The sequence below is a fragment of the Pelodiscus sinensis genome, chromosome 3, assembly GCF_049634645.1.
Source record: "Pelodiscus sinensis isolate JC-2024 chromosome 3, ASM4963464v1, whole genome shotgun sequence".
NCBI lineage: Eukaryota > Metazoa > Chordata > Testudines > Trionychidae > Pelodiscus > Pelodiscus sinensis.
This window is the reverse complement of record NC_134713.1, coordinates 7,414,559-7,426,057: the sequence shown is the minus strand read 5'-3', so window position 1 is coordinate 7,426,057 and position 11,499 is coordinate 7,414,559. Positions and strand designations below refer to the sequence as shown.

At 46.5% G+C, this 11,499-nt stretch overlaps 1 long non-coding RNA gene across 1 annotated transcript; it reads left to right on the top strand.

Moving 5' to 3' along the window:
- Positions 1-7,641: 7,641 nt before the first annotated feature.
- LOC102452239 (uncharacterized) lies at positions 7,642-9,170 on the top strand. Its single transcript, XR_332357.3, has 3 exons — positions 7,642-7,781; positions 7,933-8,063; positions 8,956-9,170. It is a non-coding gene; the product is annotated as an uncharacterized LOC102452239 (long non-coding RNA).
- Positions 9,171-11,499: the final 2,329 nt, after the last annotated feature.

Sequence of the window (11,499 nt, the reverse complement as noted above, 5' to 3'; positions counted from 1 at the left end):
TTTCCATAAAAATCATTTTTTAAACTGTATATAAATGAAATAAAAGTCTATCTTTATTGGTAACTGCAGCTGGGGGTGTTCCTAGAGCAGGATACGTACGTATTTATGAGTTTCCCTAACGTCCTGTGGATAAATCTTTGCTTCTTCCTTCATCCTTTTACGAAGCCCTTAATTTGTGCTGTGTTCAGAGGAGCTGGGTTCAGTCACAATGTGGATGCGCAGTATTGACAACCCATGGCAGTGCTCAAGAGCAGGTTTTTCCTCTCTCCGCTCGCCTCGCTTCCCAAACCTCCCCCACATGAAGGCCCCTTTCTTTTACATGATCTTCCAGACAGGGCCGTGTGCCATCAAATCAGGTTCCAGAGCAGGAACCGGAATGGCAGCACAAATCGCAAATGCCTCAGGCAAACATCCAGTGTTGGCCACATCCTTGAGGGCATGGGGCTGGTAGTGAGGAGGTCTAGTAGTCAATAATGTCATTTGAATGCATGAATACGCCAGAGTCCTTGGAATGATTTAGGCCTGGACCTTTAAAATATATGCAATTACACAGGCTGCTTCTGATTTTCATAGAAGGGTTACACTATAGGAGCAGTTTCTAGCTAAGCTGACCCCATACCCTTTATCTTTTTCCCAATGTTATCTCCTTTGTGTCAAGAAGCTTATGAGAGAGATAGGGTAAATAAAAGTCTTACTTAATTTGGCAGTACAAGGTATATAGCTTTAATGGGAAATGTGAGGTAAAATGTAAGGCTGTCAATAAAAGTTTAAAAAACTATATACAAATTTGAAAGCTCTAAAAAGATGATTCTTCAACAAGGGTGTGTAGTTTAAGGTTTTTACTGTCAGGGAGAGATGAACTCAAAGCGTGTTGCAAACAACTCCTAAATGCTATCTATTTACCGTAAGTTATAATTGTGAACATGTAATATATACTCATGTTTAACTAATATTTCATAAAGGGAAAAAGACCCTTGATTTATATTGCAGAAGGTAATATGTTACGAAGCCAATGAAAAGCAAAAGTCTCTAAAACAAGTCCAGTTATCTACCATATATTTTAGAGAGTTTGTACAATCTCTGTCCATGTGTCTCTCCGTCCATGTGTCCATTTCTTCAAGAATTCCTCCTAAACATTATGGCTGTGTCTACACTGGCGCGATCTTGCACAAAAGTGGCCACTCTTGGGCAAAAACTTGCTGCCTGTCTACACTGGCCGCATGTTCTTGCGCAAGTAAACTGACATTTTAATGTATGAAATCTGGGCTTCTTGCACCAGAACTCTGATGATCCTGCTCAGGAATAAGCCCTTTTGCGCAACTGTTCTTGCGCAAGTAGCCAGTGTAGACAGGTAACATGAATTTCTTGCGCAAGAAAGCCCTATGGTTAAAAATGGCCATCAGAGCTTTCTTGCGCAAGAGAGCGTCTACACTGGCATGGATGCTCTTGTGCAAAAGTCCATCTCTTGCGCAAAAGCACATGCCAGTGTAGATGCTCTCTTGTGGAAGAGTTTTTGCAGAAGAACTCTTCCGCAAAAGTTCTTTTTGTGAGAACATGCCGGTGTAGACATAGCCTATGAGTGAGGACCATCAAATTTAGCTTCAGCGCCATCTTGTCATACCTCAACGCATGGTCAGGTTTTGATTGTGTCAGGACGCAGAGGGTACGTCCAAACTACATGGCTCCGTCGATGGAGCCATGTAGATTTGTTTGTTCGGCAAAGGGAAATGAAGCCACGATTTAAATAATCGCGGCTTCATTTAAATTTACATGGTTGACGCGTTGAGCCGACAACAGCTGATCTGCTGTTTGTCAGCTCAGCGCGCTAGTCTGGACGCTCCGCTGCTGACATGAAAGCCCTTTATCGACCTCCCCGGTAAACCTCATCCTATGAGGCATAACAGGGAGGTCGATAAAGGGCTTTCAGGTCGGCGCGGAAGCATCCAGACTAGCGCGCTGAGCCGACAAACAGCTGATAAGCTGTTTGTCGGCTCAACGCAGCAGCCATGTAAATTTAAATGAAGCCACGATTATTTAAATCATGGCTTCATTTCCCTTTGCCAATCAGCCTAATCTACATGGCTCCATTGATGGAGCCATGTAGTTTAGACACACCCTGGGATGTATGTGGAATGTGATTGTTTCACATCAAACAGAAAGGGAGGAGTTTGATAGTGGGGAGAGTTATACTCATGAATGACCACCAGGGGCCTCAAGCAGCCCAACCCTGGGAAGCAGTCACTGGCTAGGAGCATATCCCCTGCCTCACCAAGCTGTCCCCAGAGAGTGGCTGCCAATCAAGCCATGAAGCTCCCAGGCTGGCCCCAGGGGAAAAACAGCAAGCAGGCGAAGTAGCCCCCATGATCCCAGGCCAGACGCAGGCCTGGGTAAGTTTTCTAACATGTCATAAAGTCTGACTAAGGCCAGATAAGCTGCTTGTAGACAATTGCATGGAGACATCTTTATTTACGAGGGGCACCTATTGTAAGAAGGGCCCATTGATCTCTGATGATGTCTAATGATTAGCAGGGGAGTGGGGAGCACCATCAGAAGAAGACCATAATTGCACAGAAACACTAACTGTGCCCTGGTAATTAGCGGACAGTCCTGCTTTGCCAAAGCAACTTCTGTCAGGTGACGAAGGGAGCAAGAAAGGTGGAGTCAACATCCAGTGGTTCCTCCAAAAAATACAGAAGAGAATTGGCTCAAGATGCCACTCACTAGTGTAAGAAAAATGAACCCCACGCTGAGCACCTCTACGGAGCAATACATCCCTACTGGCAAACATTGCATCTGTCTATAATAGGAGTCTTTCATTAAAGAAGAAAACATGATATTTATATAGCAAAATGCTGCAATGTCAGCACTAGGAAGTAATCAAGCAGCTCTGAGTGGACACCTGACTCCTGTGGCTCTTACCTCCTTTCCTTCCCTTTTTCTTTCCTGCACCCTCTTCTCTGCCTCCCTCCCGCCTCTCCTTTCTCTCCCTAAATACTTCCCTTTTCAGTCTTCATCGTTACCCCTTCTTTTTTCTTTTTTTTCTTTCTTTCTTCCTCATTCGCCAGTCCAGATTATGTAAAACACATAGTTTGTGCAAAATATCTTGGGACATATAACGAAAATGTACTGGTTTAACTCTGGTCAACAACATTCTTCATCAGGCAACTTCCCCTTGCCCTCCCTCTGTTGCATTCTTTGACCAACTTGACATGACTTTGTATCTTTCCCCTATGGCTGTTTCAGTCTCAGAGAGGCCAATTTTGAAATCAAGATAGATTCTTTCTGTAACATTTTTTAGAATCAGAGAAATGGAGGTTTAAGAAAAAACACAACGAGCCCTGGTTTGAGTGGAGATTTGAAATGTCTAACCACGGCTGGAACTCAGGAATGCTCACAATTTTGTTTCTGTGAAATTCCATCATCCTAGTTTGCATAAGACATATTAAGCCACAGTGGTTGCTGCAAAATTCTTGGGACATGTGATGAATAGGAGGAGTGCTGGCCAACATCCGGTGACTAAGGGGTTAAACTCAGGGGGTGAGTCTAGACTACATGGCTCCTTCAATGGAGCCATGTAAAGTTGTTTACCCAACATAGTCAATGAAGCGGGGATTTAATAATCCCCGCTTCATTAAAATAAAAATGGCTGCTGCACTGTGCCGACAATCAGCTGATCCGGCACAGCGCGGTAGTCTAGACGTGGATTGATTGACAAGGGAAGTCTTTGTTGACAGCTCCTGTAAACCTGTAAACCCCCACCACCTGTGCCAGCATCCTGCCACCCAGCAGCACCCTCTCCCTGGCTCCAGATCCTACTAGCACCCTGTCTCCTGCCCGCACCAGCACTGTTGGGACCACATTAGTGAGGCTTGGGGGGGGGGTTGCATCTCACTTGTGTGGGTCAGTGACCCCTGACTCAAAATAGGTTCCTAGCCCCTCTCATAAATAAAGACAATGCTAAACCTTTTGAGTTTGACATAGGGTATGTCTACACTACTGCGCTAATTCGAGTTAACTTGATTCAAAATAGTTAATTCAAATTAAGCTAATTCGAAATAACGCATCTATACACAAAAACTATTTTGAAATAACGTTTTGCTATTTTGAAAAAGCGTGTCCACACTGAGTGGACCCTGAACAGAAGTTAAGGCAGGCTGGAACCAGTGCCAGCAGGGCATCAGGTTAGGACTTAGTGTGTGGGGCTGCTGCCTCAGGCTAGCTGAGCTCCGTGCTTAAAGGGACCCTACCCCCACCCCGGACAGGCAGTTCTCAGGGTTCCCTGCTTGCTTGTCTACCTCGATGAGGGACACCAAAGTAGCCCTGTCTTGGAGTTCCCTTAGTGCCCACACTAGGGACATCACAACACTCAGCCACATGGATCCAGAGCTGCCCCTGGGCATGCCTGTGAGTCTCGTGGGGGCGTTGCCATCAGCCCGGTTGCACTTGCTGCAGGCTGCCATCTGGGGGTCCAGCAGAGGGCTGTCAGGATCCAGGAGGCCCTGCAGGAGAGCGTCCACCCCGAGGAGCCCTCAGAGCCACCCCGGTCCTCCCTACCGGGGGCTCGTGCCCCATTCTTCCCTCATGTCCTTCCACTTATCCCTCCTAACCCCCTTCCTGATGTCAAACAAAAGACACGTGTGTTCAAAAATAGAAACTGGGTTTATTGAATAAAACTGGCAAATGAGTGTCCTGAGCCCATCATACTCAGAGCCTCCTTGCCCTGAGCCCCTCACATATCCAACCCAAACTCCTGCACCCTCACATCCACAAGCCTGTGACTTGCTCGGCACCCCAACCTTCCACCTGAGCCCAACACTCCCCAGCTTTGAGCCCCCTCCCTGAGCCAGCATCCCCATCTCCTGCATCCAAATTCCCTCCCAGAGCTTGCACTTCTCACCCCTTCCCACACCCAAATCCCTCATTCCCACCCCAGAGCCCGCACCTCCTGTCTCAACCCAGCAAGTGATGGAGAGGAGGGGAACAGAGAGGATGGGGCCTCAAAGGAGTGGGGGTCTTGGGGAACGAATGTGATTTTCATTAGTGGGTTCATATCGGTGATGACAAGTGGTGTTCTATTGTTGGTTTTCTTGGGTCTGTCTTGAAGTAGATGGTTTCTGGGTATTTGTCTAGCTCTAATTTGTTTTTTTATTTCTCCGGGTGGGTAATTGAGGTTTATTAATGTTGGTAGAGATTTATCAATTACCCACCTGGAGAAATAAAAGCGGACCTGGCTCACAAAAGCTCATCACCTAATAAAGAATCTTGTTAGTCTTTAAAGTGCTACATAGTCCTGGTTTTTTTTTCAGCTACACCAGACTAACACAGCTACATCTCTGTTACTACTCTGTGTATAAAGTCTGTCAGAATCCTAGCCATGAAGGATGAAAGGGGCATCAGTGGGTGATCAAGCCCAGCTTCCTGCTCTGAAACAGGACCAAGTAAACCTGAAAGAAGCCTAGCAGCTGTTTTCCCAAACTGTTCTTAAAGCCTCGTCTCATTCCCACTATTCAGAGAAGAGAGAATGGGAAACCACTGGCCTGTGGTTGCAGGCAGGAAAACCAAAGGAAATTTTGCACATTTCCAGAATCACTTTTTATTTGGTGACAATGAATGGTCAGAAATAGGAGTAAAGAGGTAGAAGAAGGGGGGAGGGTGTATTCTAGGGTGTGTCTAGACTACATGGATGGAGCCATGTAAAATAGTTTACTCAGCATAGTCAAAGAAGCAGAGATTTAAATAATCCCTGCTTTATTAAAATAAAAATGGCCGCCGCACTGTGCCGACGATCAGATGATCCAACACAGCGTGGTAGTCTAGATGCGGTACGGTCGACAAGAGAAGCCTTTGTCAACCACTCTGGTATGCCTTGTGAAACCATTTTTATTTTAATGGTTTGACTATGCTGAATAAACTACTTTACATGGCTCCATCGATGGACCCACGGGCTACGTCTAGACTGGCATGATTTTCCGCAAATGCTTATTAAAAGCATTTGCGGAAAAGAGCATCTAGATTGACACAGACGCTTTTCCGCAAAAGCACTTTTTGCGCAAAAGCATCCGTGCCAATCTAGATTCGGTTTTGCACAAGAAAGCCACGATCGCCATTTTCACAATCAGGGCTTTTTTGCGCAAAACAATAATGAGTTGTCTACACTGGGCCTCTTGCGCAAAAGCATTTGCACAAGAAGGCTTTTGCCTGAATGGGAGCAGCATAGCATTTCCACAAGAACACTGAAAATCTTACATGAGATCGTCAGTGTTCTTGCGGAAATTCAAGCAGCCAGTGTAGACAGCTGGCAAGTTTTTCCGCAAAAGCAGCTGCTTTTGCGGAAAAACGTGCCAGTCTAGACACAGCCATGTAGTCTAGACACACCCATAAATATGTTTGTGAAGCTCTAAAAGGGTTCCATGAATCCCACAAGAAAGTTTCGGGTGTCCAAGCCTCCATAGCACCCTTAGACATTTTCAGAAATATACCTGGCCACAACGGAAACCCAGTCACTTCCAGTTAGCTTCTTCCAAGTAGAATTAAACAAATCCGAAGTGTAGCTGGTCAAATGCAAGTACCAGTGTCCTCCACATGTTTGATGCATCAGTATTATATGTCTCCATCTTAGATGCCTACTGTTAAAGTTCATGCTTGGTATGCAGCGTGTGGGAGGAGAGAAAAAAATACAGGGTTTACGCATTTTACTAAAGGTAAAATTCCTTAGTTTGAATATATAGGGAAAATAACTCCAGACCAATATCTTTCTGACACACCATGAGGGAAATTTTGTTTATTTTATCTTTCATTTTAACCATGATTTTTAGCCTCTGTTTATTGGCTTGGATGTGTGAAATTAAAAAATTCCCCAAACACATGTGAAATATTCATTAACTATTGTACATAACAAACAAACAGATGCACACACTTAGGCTATGTCTCGACTGTAGGCTTCTTTCGGAAGAAGATTGTCCAGAAGAGAGTGTCCTCACAGAAAAGGCGCATCGAAAAAGTAATTGATTGGGCACTGTCTCACATTTAAGTTGTGATTACTATGGACAGCTTGGCCACCAGGGCACCTGTGCTTTTTCCTGGAGGCTTTTTCTTTAAAAAAAAAAATCCCTCTTTCCTCTCCACACATGCCTTTTTCTGAAAGTGCTCTTTCAAAAAAAGGCTTCTTCCTTGTAGAAAGAGGTTTACCACAGTCAGAAAAACTCCTTGGTTTTTGACTTTCTGTCCAAAGAATGCTATAGCAGTGTACATAGAAGTGTAGCTTTTTCTGGGAAAATGGCCATTTTTCCAGAAAAATTCTGCAGTGTAGACATACCTTTATTGTCAAAGTTTCCAAGGGACAGCTGTGGTCTAGAATTTCTCTCAGAAATTAGACCCTCATTTAAATGTATTGGGAAGCATTTCATTGTCTTCACAGGACTTTTAAACATTTCCATATGTTTTCTAGGTGGAAATATGCATATTGCAACTAGTCAAGGAAAGGAATTTTTAACTGTCTTTTCCTGCAATTCTCCAGGAACGTTTATGGAGGTGAACAAATAATAATCATTATTATTAACCAATTGCAGCACAGACTAGATAAACGTACAGTGTTTCAAAACAAAATTTCAACAGTTCCACATTTCGCAACCCCCAGCAGCCCATAAGTAGAGAAGTTCCATATGATCTCTAATTTGGGGTCTTTTCTCTCCAGCAACCTCGGGATTTCAGCCAACCTTCAGCCATGAAGATTCTCTACCTTCTCTTTGCTGTCTTCCTCTTGGTGCTGCAAAGCTCCCCAGGTAAGAGCATAATGAAATGAAGGGATAATGTAGAGAGACTTTTGTGAGTCTGTTCTAAAATTTTAGAACACTGTATTATATTTTCCCAACTTCTTTTCTACCATAGCATGGATTTTAGCAGGGACTTGATCTGACTCTTTTCCCTGTGCAGGATTCACCCAGTTTAACACTGGGGACCGAGCATGTGAAAGGGCTGCAGGTAATTGTGCCCGTCAATGTTACTACCCTTATAAAAGGATTGGAATTTGCAGTCGTGGAAGGATCTGCTGTAGACGGAGCCGGGTAAGCTCAGAATCCACATGTGATACTGTACATCATATTTATAGCCACATTCATATTGAATTTGCTGGGGAGTTATTAATCACCCAAGAGCTATATTTGTTGTTTGTCCCTTTACATTTGGGGAATGTTACAGGATGGGTTTTTGTTAGAAAATGAGACTCTGTTTCCTTTACTGGAGAGTTAGAGGTACAGGGAGGGGAGGCCCATGTTCAGAAGTCTGGCACATTTTCTTCGGGACCCAGGTGGGCAGACAGCTCGGCTGCGTCTAGATTGGCATGATTTTCCGGAAATACTTTTAACAGAAAAGTTTTCAGTTAAAAGCATTTTCGGAACAGAGTGTCTAGATTGGCACGGACGCTTTTCCGCAAAAGCACTTTTTGCGGAAAAGCATCCATGCCAATCTAGACGTGCTTTTCCGCAAAAAAGCCCCGATCGCCATTTTCGCGATTGGGGCTTTTTTGCGGAAAACAAATCTGAGCTGTCTACACTGGCCCTTTTGCACAAAAGCTTTGTGCAAAAGGGACTTTTGCCTGAACGGGAGCAGCATAGTATTTCCGCAAGAAGCACTGATTTCTTACAGTAGGAAGTCAGTGCTTTCGTGGAAATTCAAGTGGTCAGTATAGAGAGCTGGCAAGTTTTTCCGGAAAAGTGGCTGATTTTCCGGAAAAACTGGCCAGTCTAGACTCATGTTTTTCAATACAACTGACTATGTTCATTACAACTCTGTAGCAGCCTGTTGCAGCCTGGAAAATGCATCTCCTACTCTGGCATCAGCCTGGGGTATCTGCACTCACTGTTCAGTGACGAGGAAGCATTTGAGATGAAATATTTTGTTGTTCTTGTTTTAATGGATAGAAACTTAGAGTGTGAATGTTTCTTCTTTGTTTTGTAGATCAGAGTCTGAGCATTAGCCTCAGAGAAGGTTTATGGAGGATTCCTGGGAATCTGGCAGAGGATGCCTGGCTTCTAAAGTCATAGGACGCTTTTCTTCTGAGCTGCAAAGAACCTCGCAAACCTTAAAATCCACAAGGGAGCCCTTGTGCCACCAATAATAGCTTCTTCTTCTCCTTTTCATAAACATAGCTGGTTGTAGTGCTGCATCACAAATGTGTGTGGGTGTTTTGATTGACATTTTGGGGCTATTTAGCTATTTATTTTCCACAGAAATCCCTTCTTTTAAACAAAATTACAGATTAAAAAAAGGCCACCTTCATTTGTTAAATCTATATGGGAGTGTTCCTGGACCAGGGGACGTACATTTCTGTGTCTTTCCCTAAGACCACGTGGATACATCTTTATCTCTTCCTTTGTGCTTTTTACGAAGCTCTTTAGTTTGTGTTGTGGTCAGAGGACTTGGTTTCAGCACAATGTGGCTGCAGAGTTTTGACAGCCCATGGCAGTGCTCCAGGGCAGACTTTTCCTTTCTTTGCTCCCCTCGCCTCCCAAACCTCCCCAGCCTGAGGGACCCTTTCCCCCTGCTGTTTTTCCATAAATGGTCATGTGCAGCAGGGTCTAACACAGGAACCAGAGCAGCAGCAAAAATCCCATATGCCCGAGATATCCACTATTATCCATGTCCTTCAGGGCAGGTGGCTGGTGGAATGAAAGGTACCATAGTTGGGGTAAATATGCCCTGGGACCTAGTCCTTGCAGGGCTCCCCGTATCAGGGTAAATACGGCCCCGTGGCCTAGTCCACAGGTTTGCGGGCTTTCCTCTGCTCCGGAGCGCTGCAGAGGGAGGGTAGTGGGGCTGGGCCCCCTCACTCCACCAGGTCCCAGCCTGGGGCCCTATAGGCAGTGGCTCAGTCCACTGCATGCTCAGCGGGGGGTTCCTCCATCTCAGGGGACGTGGCACATTTTGACAGGGCTCCCGTTACCCACTGGGGGACAGTCTCAGAGGGGAGGTGAATTGTTCCTGCAGGGGTCCCATTGCCTGGCCTCTATCAGTGTCACTGTTCTAGTGGGCCTCATTTCCCAGCGGGTTTCCTTACCTCTGGGGTCCCCGCAGTTTGCAAAGCCGGGAAATCCCCTCCCTGGCCAGCTGGCTCATGTCCTGGGCTGGGTCACACATGGACCGTCACAGCTAAGCCACCACCTTCCCTAGGTGAGGTTAGTGCTAAGGTCGAAGAGAAGGGAAGAGAGGGGGGCTGCATCAGTATTCTCCTGTCCACTCTCAATCTCCCCGGGGCCAGGAATATTTCTTTCCCAAGGGGTCCTGGAGCAAAGGGACATGGACTTCCACCCCCAGCTCCTGCAGAAGAACAAGAAGGGACCCAACGCCAGGCAGGAACCTTAAAGGCCCAGGGTCTCCACTGAACCCGGAGAAGATGAACTGGACAGAAGTCTAATTCCTTCCCTGCTCTGGCTCTGCCTGCCTCAGGGGAACACGCCCACCCCACAGTCCCTGCAGCTGGAGGTTCTACAGCCTGTGGGAGCCACCTGTCTTTGCCTGGGGTCAGGGAGAGGGGGAGAGGTCTCTTAAATCCAATCCAAGGAGGGGGATGGTGAATCAGAACCAGGCTCCTGCTGCTCCTTATGGCCTTGGCTCTCCCCTGGGACACTCTGGGCCCAGCGCAGGAGTTGACATGCTGTGTGGGAGAGAGGCAGACCAGGATCAATAGACACATCAAGGTGACACATCTCATTCCTGGATCTGACTGGGGGCTGGACATGGGAGGGGTGAAGGGCGTGAGCCCATCACTCAGAAGCCAGCCAGGGTCACCACCAGAGGGGATCGGTCTCAAAGTAATTCCAGCACCATCTCTCCGGGATGGCCTCCCACAAAGCCATGGAGGGGAAGTCCCTGACTTGTGTTCACCTGGCTCCTCTTTCCTGCCTGGCTGATCTCAGAGTCTCTGGGTGAGGTCACCATCTCCCCACCACCTTCCCCTAATCATCTGAGGTCCCGCAACAGCTTTTGTGATGTCTCTGCCACACACACACCCCACCCTTCCCTGCAAGGTTGGTGTCCTGCTCCCACCCCGCCCCTTGGGACACACTCACTGACCTGAACATGGGACTCAGGGTACGTCTAAACTACATGCCTCCGTTGACGGAGGCATGTAGATTAGCCAGATCGGCAGAGGGAAATGAAGCCGCGATTAAAATAATCGCGGCTTCATTTAAATTTAAATGGCTGCCCCGCTCTGCCGATCAGCTGTTTGTCGGCAGATCGGGGCAGTCTGGACGCGACGCGCCGACAAAGAAGCCTTTCTTGATCAGCACAGGTATGCCTCGTGAAACCAGGTTTACCTGTGCCGATCAAGAAAGGCTTCTTTGTCGGCGCGTCGCGTCCAGACTGCCCCGATCTGCCGACAAACAGCTGATCGGCAGATCGGAGCAGCCATTTAAATTTAAATGAAGCCGCGATTATTTTAATTGCGGCTTCATTTCCCTCTGCCGATCTGGCTAATCTACATGCCTCCGTCGACGGAGG